The following is a 13341-nucleotide window of genomic DNA, read 5'->3' as shown; positions in this document are numbered from 1 at the left end:
ACTAATGAAAATCATCTACTAAAACACATTAAGAGTTGTCCTTTGTGGAAAGTGTATCCATATTGATGAGGCTTCAATTCTTTAGGACAGTATGTAAATGGGTTGGGACAAAGTAGGGAAAGGGATAGGAATAAGAAATAAGAATAAGAAATGGGGGGCAGCTAGGTGGCACAGTGGATAGAGCACTGGCCCTGGAGTCAGGAGTACCTGACTTCAAATCCAGCCTCAGACACTTAACACTTACTAGCTGTGTGACCCTGGGCAAGTCACTTAACCCCAATTGCCTCACTTAAAAAAAAAAAAAAAAAAAAAAGAAATGGACCCTTGATGTCTTTGGCTTAGTAAACTTCCAGGTAAGGAACTTCCTCTACCAGTGTAGGATAATACCTTCTGTTTGAAACTCAATAGCTTAAAGAATAGCCTGGGGCATTGAGAGATTAAGTGACTTGCCTGGGCTAACATAGACAACATTTACCAGCTGGTTTCAAGATTAATCTCTAAGCACCACCTTATTCTTTCTTTCTTTCTCTTTCTTTCATTCTACTGGTACTAAGTAAAATAATTAAATTTAATTATTCACATGATAAAACCTAAAACATTTACATAGTTCAAAGGCTTTTACTATGTTAAATGTATTTCTATTGATATAATCACCTGCTTTGCAAAATTTGTCATGAGGATTTTGACACGTTAATTTCTCATCTTGAAACCACACTGATCCCATTTGGTAGCCAACATGTCTTTGACAGTCAATTTTCCCATTTAGCATTGATTGTAGCACACTGATTTCCAAAATGGATTAAATCAAGCAAATTCCTAAATCATTGAATCATGTGTGTGTATAAATATATACATATTTAAACATGTATACACAGAAATCTTCACATCTATGTATTTATCTATACCTATACACATATATCTCAAATAAATTTCTTAACCTTTGTGTTATGTGACTTGGTGCAAAGTAGTGTTAAAGTATGCCATTACCATTTGGGAACTTTATTAATTTTGGAACACTTCTGCTTCCTGATATATAAATATATGGGAGATCATCATTCTCCCAATCAGAACAAACTTCCAGGTCAATGGGCACTAAAGAACATCAGATTTGGGGGAGTATTTTTTGTTTGTTTCTTTGTTTTTTGTTGTGGTGGTTGAGGGCAGGGATTGGGGCAGGGATATGTTATAGTCTGATGAAGTCACTGAAATATTAAAGGTTCAAATGGATTTCTTTTTTTTAATTGAACAGAATTTTATTTTACAAAATATATGATAAAAACAAATTTTTACATCAATTTTTCAAAACTTTGTGTTCCAACTTCTCTTCCTCCCTCCCTTCCCACCACACACCCACAAGAACTCAAGCAATTCAAAATAAGTTATACATGAGTAGTCACGGAAAACATTCCCACATTAGCTAGGCTGTGAGAGAAAAGAGTCAAAAAAACAAAATTTCAGATTAAGGAATTGTCAAAAAGGAAAAAAAAATTTTTAAATGTGTTTCCATCTGTTTTCAGATACTATCAGTTCCTTCTCTGTAGATGGATTGGAATTTTCATAAGTCCTTCAGGGTTATATTGGATCATTGCCTTGCTGAAAATAAACACATGCTTCCCAGCAGATCATCTTAAACTATTGCTGTTATTTTGTATACAGTACATTGCACTCTGCTTCAGTTCATGTAGGTCTTTCCATGTTTTTCTGATAGTATTCTGTTCATCATAACCTATATATAGTACTTTAAACCTGACAGAGAATTTTCTTTATAATAGCCCAGCAAAGTAGGTACCATACTTTTTGCCATTATAATCAATCATCATAACTATTTCCCTCTATCCTATTCCCTTCCCATGATATTTACTCTATTTTCTATCTTCTTTTACCCTATTCCTCCTCAGAAGTGTTTTGCTTCTAACTGTCCCCTCCCCTGATTTGCCATCCCTTCTTTCACCCTTCCCTCCTTATCCCCTTCCCCTCCTACTTTTCTGTAGGGTTAGATAGATTACTCCTCCCAATTGGGTATGAATGTAATTCCTTCCTTGAGCCCACTCTGATAAGAGTAAGGTCTTTGAGCTAATTCTGTGGTCTATATTTTTTCTTCCTCCTTTCCTCCTCAGCCCTCCCTATGAAATCAATCAATTCAATATGTCATACTTGTGCAGTAATGTAGAACATCTTCACCTTCCTTGAAAGTGTTTTGCTTTTTACTACTCTCTCTCCCAATCTACCCTTCCCTTCTCCCCCCCACCATCTCCCTCCCCTCCCTCAGCAAAAATATATTACTATACCTACTTGAGTATGTATGTTAGTCCCTTTTTGAGCCAATTCTGATGATAGTAAGGTTCACTCACACCCCCACTCTTTCCCCCTCTCCCCCTCCCCTCCATAAGCTTTCTTCTTGTTTCCTTCATGGGAACTACCTCTCCCCAGACCATCTCTCCCCTTCCCTCTCCCCCAGTCTATTCCTCCTACACCTCAAACCCATTTTAAAGATATCTTCATGGGTTAATTAGATGGCATAGTGGACAGAGCACCAGCCCTGGACCCAGGAGACCCCAAGCCCAAATCCAGTCCCAGACATAAGACACCCCACCCTGTCTGCCCCACAAAGAACAAAACATAAATGCTTTACAGATAGCATCCCTTCATATTCAGTTCAGACCTGTGTCTTCTGTGAATTCCTTACTGAGAAAGTTCTTTTGAGTTGGAAGTATTATCTTCCCATGTAGGGATGTAAACAGTTTGATCTTTTAATATCCCTCACGAAGTCTTTTTCCTGTTTACCTTTTTATGCTTCTCCAGGGTCTTGTATTTGAAAGTCAAATTTTCTATTCAGTTCAGTTCTTTTCATCACAAATGCCTGAAAGTCCTCTTTTTCATTGAAGTTCCACTTTTTCCTATGAAAGAGTACACACAGTTTTGCTGGGTACATGATTCTTGGCTGTAGTCCCAGTTCCTTTGCCCTCTGGAATGTTATATTCCATGCCCTCCGGTCCTTTAATGTAGATGCTGCTAAATCCTGTTTTAGCCTTATTGGAGCTCCACAGTATTTGAATTCCTTTTTTCTAGCTGCTTACAATATTTTCTCCTTGATCTGGGAGCTCTGGAGTTTGGCTATAATATTCCTGGAGGTTTTTCTTTTGGGATCTCTTTCAGGAGGTAATCATTGGATTCTTTCAATTTCTATTTTGTCTTCTGCTTCCAGAATATCAGGGCAATTTTCCCTGACAATTTCTTGGGGGATAGTGTCTAAGCTCTTGTTTTAGTCATGGTTTTCAGGTAGTCCAATGATTTTCAAATGATCTCTCATGGCTCTGTTTTCCAGGTCAGCTGTTTTTCCAAAGTGATATTTCATATCTTCCCCTATTTTTTTTTATTCAGTTGGATTTGTTTTACTGTGTCTTGATTTCTCATGAGGTCACTAGCTTCCATTTGTTCAATCCTAATTCTTAGGCAATTATTTTCTTGAGAGAGCTTTTCTATTTCTTTTCCCATTTGGCTTTTCAAACTGTTGACTTTTTTCTCATGACTTTCCTTCATTGTTCTCATTTCTCTTTCCATTCTTTCCCCCAACTCTCTAAATCTTCCTTCTATCTCTCCTACTTTCTCTTCAAAGTCCCTTTTGAGTGCTTCCATGGCCTGAGACCAGTTCATATTTTTCTTGGAAGCTTTGAATGTTGGAGCTTTGACCCTGTTATTATCTTCTTCTTCTGAGGGTGTATTGTGTTCTACCTTTCCCACAAAGAAACATTCAATGACCTTTTGCTTTCTTTGCTTACTCATCTTGGCTGGCTATTTCTTGACTTTTAACTCCTTCTTAAAGTGTAGTATTACTTCTAGGACACACTGTTCGTGCTACAGGGTGGCCCAGGGGGTGATTGGGCTTCTTCTCAGCCTGCCTGGCCTGTGAGTAACCATGGCCACTTTCTCTTTGACCCAGAAACAGAAGTCTGATTGAACTCTGATTCTCTATGGTCAGAAGCTTGGCATGCCTGTGTCCCTCCCCCACTGGGCCACCACCACTCAATTCAGCCTACTGGTTCAGACCCAGGGTGCTTTGCCTCAATTCCAGCAGAGAATGCAGTCAATTCATCCTAGCCTACTGCCAAACCCCATCACCAGTCCATGATCAGAGCCTCAAAAGCTGCTGGTGCTGAATCCTCTGACAGGCACTAGAAGCACCATCTGCTCCTGGCTGGGTCCAGACCATGCACTAAGCTGTTCAGCCCGATGAATAGGTCATTACATTTCCCATCTTTTGCTGAAAAATAGTCTCACTCTGTTCTTATGTGCATTAGCTGCTCTGTTTTTTTTTTTTACCACATTATTTGGGCATGAGTGGACAGGTTTATCTGGAGCTTGTGGGAGTCACAGTCTCTCCTCTGCCATCTTAGGTACATCCAATTTTACTCACCTAAATGGATTTCTAATAGTATTTTTATAGCCTTTAAAGAAAAAACATGTTTTATCAGTTTAAAAAATTCCTTTTCCCCCAATCTTTAGTATTATAGTCTTTGTATTTGCCATGAGAAGATTTTTTCCCCAAGTAAATGGCTAATATAATTTTTAAGCCTGTCTTCTCTCTGTTCTTCCAACTTCAAGAAATCTTCTTCCCAATATGGATTCATCAATAATGATCTCTTCAACTACCAGGTTCCTCTGAAGGCCATTTCTTCTCCTCTGATGATTGATTGGGCTGCTTTACAGGAAAACTTTATCAGTTCTTGACACTGGTTTTTATTCTCAACAACTCTTCTTTGAGCTACAAAAGGGCTGATCTTGTTTTAATTGGACTTCAGTGATCCTTTGAACACCTGACTTGCCTATAACCACAACCACTAAAATAAATTTAAAAGTCATTGAAGTGTCATTTATGGGCTAAATTTTTTCCACATTTCCTTCATATAATATCCCCCCTTGAAATCACAGAATTAAAAATGCAAAAAAGGAAACAATGAAACATATGTATGGCATCAAATCCAATATAAAACTGTCAAAGGGAACAACCTAATTGTGGGAAAAGCAGCAAAATCTTGTTTCTTCTGCTAAAGTTAAGATGATTCAGTTAAGCTGGTTGTGTTGTTGTTATTTGTCCTTTGTTCTCAAAGAAGACCATGACATTGGAAGGTGATATCATGACTCACAGTAAATTGGATTTAAGTGAGGGAGGGCTATGCAAAGTCACCAGCTTCACTATCTCCTACAGAGCCATCTGGGTCCAGTGGCAAGATATACATCAAGAAGAGTGGAGATGGTCCCTGATGTTTGAGGTAATCAGGGATGTGACTTGCCCAGGGTCACAGAGCTAGTAAATGTCAACTGTCTGAGGCCAAATTTGAACTCAGATCCTCCTGACTCCAGGGCCAGTGCATCACCCAGCTTTCCTTTAAGCTAGTATATGCACAGATACATTACTACTGCTGTCACAAAATGAAAACATATCAAAACCATTGCTTGTCCCAAGTAATTCACACACTACTCTCCTGTAATCAATGTCAATTCAAGAGATACTGAAAATGTCCAAGTTGTAAATGGAAGGAGTTAAGACGGCAAGACATACACAATGAAGATGGTTTTTGAAGCTGTCTGAAGGATAAATTAGTGAATAGAAAGAGTAGAGTCAGGTAGACTGCTTAGGAGATTATGACAATACTACAGGTGATAAGGGCTTGAAAACATGAGTTTAGAGAAAGGGATAAGTTCATGATAAAAATCAACCTTGACAGATATATAGAATTTGGGGGAAAGAGCTAGGGGAGCAAAGTTATGAGGGTGTGGGATGGGCATATCCAAAACATAGTGATATAAGCCAGAAAACTTGGATGCTAATTTTTAAACCCTATCCAGATTATATAACATCTTTCAGTTCAATATTATGAAGATAGAGGAGATAAATCAATAGAGTGCTTTGAACTTCTTGGAAACAGTCCACATCATAAATATACAATACCATTATTACTAGGTCTAATCCCAGGGTGAACTATGTTGGATAAAGTACTTATCTTGTTAAAGGAATTTCTTCACCCAGCCCATCAGGGTACCATTTAGTAAATTACCTCTTCAAGTGCACTCACTCGCTGATTCAATAGAAAAGTTCATTTCCATCAGATGAATAAGTTCCATACACCAAAGCAAAACCTTTTAACTTTCATCTTATTCCAGGAATGACTGATAGAACCACATACCACAATAACACCCTGACTCCCTCTATCAATAAACTCACACCACTTTATTTATGTGTAGTCACAGGGGAATAGAAGAAAAAATAATTTTAAATACAAAGTACATGTAATTTTGATGTGCTTTTAATTGGAGCAAGGGAAAGGAACTGTTTCACAGAAAATATTACATTGAAAAAATATCCCTACTTAAATTTCTGGCTTCCCGTGTTTCATAAATTTTCTTTTAAATTCAATAAATATTTATAAAGTTCTTACTATGCACAAATAACTGTGTGAGGTACTAAGAAGACAAAAAAATTGCTAACATCATTTGTGCAGTCATAGGAAGTTGGATGTTTTCTATTAGTGATTTACAGTGAAATTTCATTTGGGAGATGCTTTCCACCTTCTCCCCAAACACTTTAGTCAAATCATCCATGTTTAGCGAGTCTAAGATTGAGTCTAGAAAGACTCAAAGGGGTAATTGCTCTCCTTTGAACGCTTCTGGATCACAATACATTTTAACTTATCAATATTTCCTTGAATAACATTATTAAGAAGACCTTTGACCTAGACCTTGCTCTTTTTACTCCCCAGCAGTAGAGTTTAAAAACCCACTAGGAGTCAATACTAATATGTAGCAGTTTTTCATTCTATATATACTTCTAACCCACTCCTCTACTTTGTGACATAGATTTGTGCTTCTAAATGAAAATAAATTTAAAATATCATTCCATTTGAGAATATGGTGATCTATTACATCTTATTTGTCCCCCATTAGTTTAATATTTGGAGATCAGTGAGATATATTATTAAAATAAGATTCAGAATTGCTAGGGGAAACACTTGAGAGCTACATTTACAGTATTATTTGATACACACACATATATGTGCATATATATATAACTATATATATAGTTATTTTAAAGAACAAAATGCAATTCTAACTACTCATGTTAGTCATGTAAGATTAAGTATATCATATATTCACTAAACATTTATTGAAACAATATTATGTCCAAGGTAAAATGCTAGGTATTAAGAAACAAACTATTCAAAATACTAATTACCCTAAAGGAATAATTCCAGGCTATCTGAGGAGAAAAAAAAATACATTCAGAAAAAAAATCTTAATACAGACTGCAACATGGTACTTACAAAGAACAGTGAGAAAGGAACTGGTACTTCCAGCTGTCAAAATCAGGACAGACTTCATGAAATAAATAACTTAGCTAGGCTTTGACTAATGAAAAGCATTTGAAGAGATGAATGCTGGAGTAGAGGAAGAAAGAAGAAATATATTCCAAAAATAGTGGGAAGTATGAATAAAATCATGGAAGCAGGAAAGGGAAGAATAAGATCAAGGGAATAGCTGGTACTTTAATATGTCTGGAGAGGGATAAAATAAGATTATAAATGTATTTTGGATCCAGACTCTACAGAACCCTGAATACCCAACTAAAATGTTCTGGTGTTATGCAGAAGGCAATGTATAGTCATAATTTAAGAGCAGGGTAAGGGAGTGACATCATCAGAATTGTGTTTCAGGAAGATTCATCTGGTTTTGGTGCATAGGCTAGGTAAGTGAGGGAGAGATGGTGCATATTTAAGAAATTATTGTTGTACCTGAAGTAAGTAGTGAAGAACCGAAACCTAGGGGGTGTTCATCAATTAGGGCAATGGTTAAACAGACTATAGAATATGAATGTAATGAGATTCTGTTGCACCATAAGAAATAAAAAGGTTTCAGAAAGACTTGGGAAATTCTGTATAGACTGATACAGAGTGACTTGAGCAGAATTGGGATAGCAATTTATACAATAATATCAACATTATTAAAACGAACAATTCTGAAAGACTTCAGGACTCTAATCAATGTATTAATTAGCCATGATTCCAGGAAATTGATGATAAATAATGCTGCCACTTCCTGGCAGAGAAGTTTTGAAATAATATTCAGAATGTGACAAATACTTTTGGACATGGCCAATGTAGAATTTTGTTTTGCTTGACTGCTTATGTTGCAAGTGTTGTTGTTTTTGTTTATTTGTTTTTGCTTTTTTCACAGTTTTGGGTTTTTTGAGGGGTGCATTGAGAGGGTAAATAAATGACAACGGAAGAAAAACTAAAATTATAAGAAAATAATGGGCTCTTGGGAATGGTGAGAATAAAAAGGAGAGAGATACAAGATATTTGGGAGAGATATTTGAGATCTCAAGACTTGGTTAAAAATTGGATATGTGTGAAAAAAAGAGAGAGGAATCAACAATGAAAGGTTTGGACTCAATAAGTTCTAAGGTCCTTTCCAGATCTGATGCTACGATCCTATAAGATGAATGCTGAGGTAATTTTTTTCAGGAAGTTTGTATAGGCTAAATATATTTAATAAAAATCTATACCAGATAAGTTCAGAGAATCTTATTGTCAGAAATTGGCTCCCAATTTAGGGCATTTTTGGTTTGTTTGATTTAACTACAGAACAAATGAACAATGAGTATAAGTAATGGTTTGGACACCAAAGAAAAACTCTCTTCATTTTGTTCAAATAAAGGATTTTGGTGGACTGTAATTGTAATAGGATTCAAGGGTTTAGATTTCTAAGTATTAGAAGTATAGGGGCCAAATTTTAATTGGGGAGTGTTAGGTGGCTGGCTGCAATATTGGGGCAAGGAAAGAGATTAACAGGCTCTTTTAAACACAGAACAGGGTTTATTAACAAGAGTGAACTTAAAAACACAAGTAAGACAAGTAGAATTAAGGAAAAGGGAAAAAGGGAATATGAGAAGAAAAATAATACGACCTGAATCACACCACTGCCCGGGGATCAGCAGAGCATACAGCTGTGCCCTATCTCTTTCTAGCTCAAAGGCCAGAATGGCGAATCTCCTCCCTTCTCCTTCCCAGCAGACCCCTGAACTAACCACACACAGTCCCAAGCTAATTGGCTGACAGTCCTGACTGACAGTCACATGACTGCCCTCACTGGGCTTCCAGACATTACAATTTGCCAGGCCCATGTAGGCTTCAGTGAGTGGTACTGACATGAGCTGCCAATGCCATGGTGATGGCTACAGCCAGTGGGTGGAACACCATGCTGATGTGAAGACACGGCGCCTGAGCCCCAGCCAGTGCACGCACTGTTTTTTTTTATTCTAGCCAAAAGATGGGGTCATAAGAACCTCAAATCACAATTAATTCTTCACAGAAGCTAAGAGTTTACCTAATGTGACCCTGACTTTATTACATCTTCATATTTTAATTATTTTCTGAACATCATTTGTTGAACTCCACAAACTAAATGGCATGTTATGCTCTTTGCATTAAATACGAAATTAAAATTATGCTTCATTTATTGATTACAAAAATCTTGTCATTTTCCCTATCTTTCTTTTATAAGTCATATTTCACATTTATGAAATGCTTTGATTTTTAGAAATACTTTCCTTATGACAATGCTGAAAGATAAAGAGTACATGTTTTGTTAAACCCATTTTACAAAGAAAGTGAGGCATAGAATTGTAAAATGATTTGGCCAGGAACAAATGGTGAGTAAATATCAAATGTCAGATACCTGACATTTGAACTAAGGTTCTTAGCATTCAGAACTAGTAATGCTGACTTTGACCCTCCAACTCTATACGCTTGATCTAGAATAATGGTCAAAATGGGATAACAATATTCTTATTAACTCAGAATTGGCATTAAGTCATAGTATATGGATTATGCATCTACAAATAATTGCAGTACAGTATGTATTAATGCTAAAACTAGAAAGAACAAGATGTACATGGATAAATTTAAAGCAAATAAAGCCAAGAAAACATTATATACAACAACAATACAACTAGAATGAACAACTACAAAACAATCAAAAATTAAAGTACAGAATTATAATCTGCTTGTGCCCAAAGAAAAGATATTAGAAGACAATTACCCTCACTCTTTTGCAGATATTAAGAGTCCTCAGGTGTGAAATATTGCCTTTTCACCTTATTAATCAGTTTTGCTTACATTTTAAAATCTATGTCTTTTTTTTTAATGTCTATGATGTAAGGTGTAGTTATATATGTTATAATGGAGGGGATAGAATTGCAGTATAGGAAAAGACCTAAAACATGAAAAACATTATATCAATGAAAATCTAATTTAAAAAACATATTGAACAAGATTTTCTCAGAGAATCATAAGGTACTTTCATACTGCAGTATGCCTCAGAACCTTCATTATGAACAAGTTATCATTTGTATATATATATATATATATACATACACAATATATATGTATATATGCATGTATATATGTGTGTGTAGTAATGTGTAAGTACATGTGTAAATGTGTGTATGTGTATTCACATAAAGTGTGTGCATGTGTACAAGCATGCATGTGCATATATGCACACGTGTTCGTGTTCCTGCACATGTACAGTATATATGCATGCATGTGCACAGTGCATATATGTATGTGCATATGCTGTTCATGTGTCTACATATGCACGTGTGTGTATGTGTGTCATAGGTCATAAAAAATTCCTGCAGTTACAAATTCCTTATATGTAATCATTTGTTGCAAACAGGTAGACACACAAAAGTATGGCAAAACATGTAAAAAAGGGAAACACAAGAAAGTAATCAGTAAATTGGGCTCTATATTTGTTTGAATCTGATTTAATTGTGATATATATGTGTGTGTTTGTGTGTGTGCATATGTATTTGCCTCCCCCTCCCCTTTGTCTACCTTTTATGAGATAAGATTTACAACATAGCTAGTTTCTTTATTTTTTAAGCAACTGAGACATTATTGATCTCAAAGAAATCCTATAATGTGGTCAAAAATTCTTAAGTTTCAATATTTCAATAATTAATGGAAGATCTGGGGCAGCTAGGTGGCTCAGTGGATAAAGCACTGGCCCTGGATTCAGGAGGACCTGAGTTCAAATCTGGCCTCAGACACTTGATACTTACTAGCTGTGTGACCCTGGGCGAGTCACTTAACCCCCCATTGCCCCGCAAAAAAACAAAAAGACAAAGAATAATTAATGGAAGATCAATAGGGAGGATTATGGGTAGAATGTGCCACTAGCATATAGAAGTATGGGACAACTTGTGACAGGGTATCAATGCATTCAATTTTTTTTTTTGCTTCTTTCATTTTTTTTCTTCTTAATAGTATTTTATTTTTTTCCAATTACATGTAAAGATAGTTTTCAACATTCATTTTCATAAGATTTAGAGTTCCAAATTTTTCTCCCTCCTTCCCAGCCTTCCCTCCTCCCCCAGACAGCAAACAATCTAATGTTATACAGTAAAATAATTTTATACATTTTGAAAGAAAAATCAGAACAAAAGGGGGGGGGAAAGCAACACTAAAAGTGAAAATAGTATACTTTAATCTTCATTTAGACTCCATAGTTCTTTATCTAGATATGGTTAGCATTTTCCATCATGAGTCCTTTGGATTATCTTGGATCCTTGTATTGCTGAGAAGAGCTAAGTCTATGATAGTTTATGATCACATAATGTTGCTGATACTATCTATAATGTTCTCCTGGTTCTGCTCACTTTTTTTTTTCCTGATGCAAAGAGTAGCTTGCCCCAGGTCACACAGTTAGTAAGGTTCAAGTGTCTGAGGCCTGATTTGTACTCAGGTCCTCCTGAATCCAGGGCTGGTGCTTTAGCCACTTCACCACCTAGCTGCCCAGATCCTGTTCACATTACTCAGCTTCATGTAAGTCCAGGTTTTTCTGAAATCTGCCTACTCATCATTTCTTATAGCACAATTGTATTCCATTATAGTCATATACCAAAACTTGTTCAGCCATTCTCCAATTGATGGGCATCCCCTCAATGTCCAATTTTTTGCCACCACAAACAAAAAGAGCTTCTATAAATATTTTTGGTATATTTCCCCTTTCCAATTTCAATATTATTCAACAATTCAACACAAAAATGAAGGCAAGTTAATTTGGAAAACTAGAACCTTACCATAATGAAAATAATATATATTTTAAGCAGGGATAATCAGAGAAAACTTTGAGTAGTTTGGAAGGTACCATAGTACATACAATAACATTTTAGGAGAACTATTGTTATTCTACTAAAATGGCTTTCATGAAACTGGCATATGCATTCTCCTCCTTCAAGACAGAAGTTTGTCTGGCATCATACAGCAATACCTTATTGGTCCCCATCATTGAGGTTGGAAGGTAGTCCTGAAGATATTTGGAGACTGAATCAAGAGGAGCCATTTACTCTAGACTGGCTTGGGAAAGCTTTGATAATGGTGCTGCCCAGTGTCTTTCAGTATTTCTTCAATCAGACCTATTGCCAGCAGTCTTTTCCATTGCTTTGAATCAAAACCAGATGGAGAAATTTTTTCTCCCCTTCTCCAGTGGCAATGGTGGATAAATGAATATATCAGTAGGAACATGTACTTGATTAAGTAAACCTGAGTTCCTTACCACCTTCTTCTCTATCTTTCTATTTCCTTCCCCAAGAAAAGTCCAGGAATTATCAGTCCTGACACTTACAGTCTTGACATTCACTTCCTAGGTTGAAGTTCCTGAGTTTGAGATTCAGCCATCATCCCACCAGGGAGAGGACAGCTTTTCAAAGAATTATATTGAAATGAAGAGCTAAACAAAGCCTAAATCCTACACTAGTCAGTAGCTGAGCTGCAGAGGACCATGTTTGGGAGCACTTTGGCTCAGTTCAAAGGATTCTGAATTTGGTGTCAGAATACTTTCATTCAATTCCTAGTTCTGGATTGAATCCAAGCCCTTCTGCCCATCTGTATGGCCTTGGGAAAATCAGTAAACCTCTCAAGACTTGTTTTCTCATCTAAAAAAAAAGTTGAACTTAGTTCTTTTCTGGTTCTGATTCTATGATGCTCTGACACACGAAGCTAAAATTATAAGTGTGTGTGCACACACATACACACGCATATATGTATACATATGCATATGCACAGATATACATATCACATGTGAATATATGTGTGCATATACATTACACATACAAACAGAGATACATACTAAAATAAATTTAAAACCATGAGAGACAGAGGTTCTGAGTAATTAATAACAATTAATATTAAATAATAAGTAAATAATAATTGATTTATTAATTATGCTAGTTAATAATTAATAAATTGATAATCAGTGGTTTCTCTCAGTAACCAAAGT

This window comes from Dromiciops gliroides, chromosome 6, assembly GCF_019393635.1.
Source record: "Dromiciops gliroides isolate mDroGli1 chromosome 6, mDroGli1.pri, whole genome shotgun sequence".
Classification (NCBI taxonomy): Eukaryota; Metazoa; Chordata; class Mammalia; order Microbiotheria; family Microbiotheriidae; genus Dromiciops; species Dromiciops gliroides.
Note: the sequence above shows the minus strand (reverse complement) of the source record.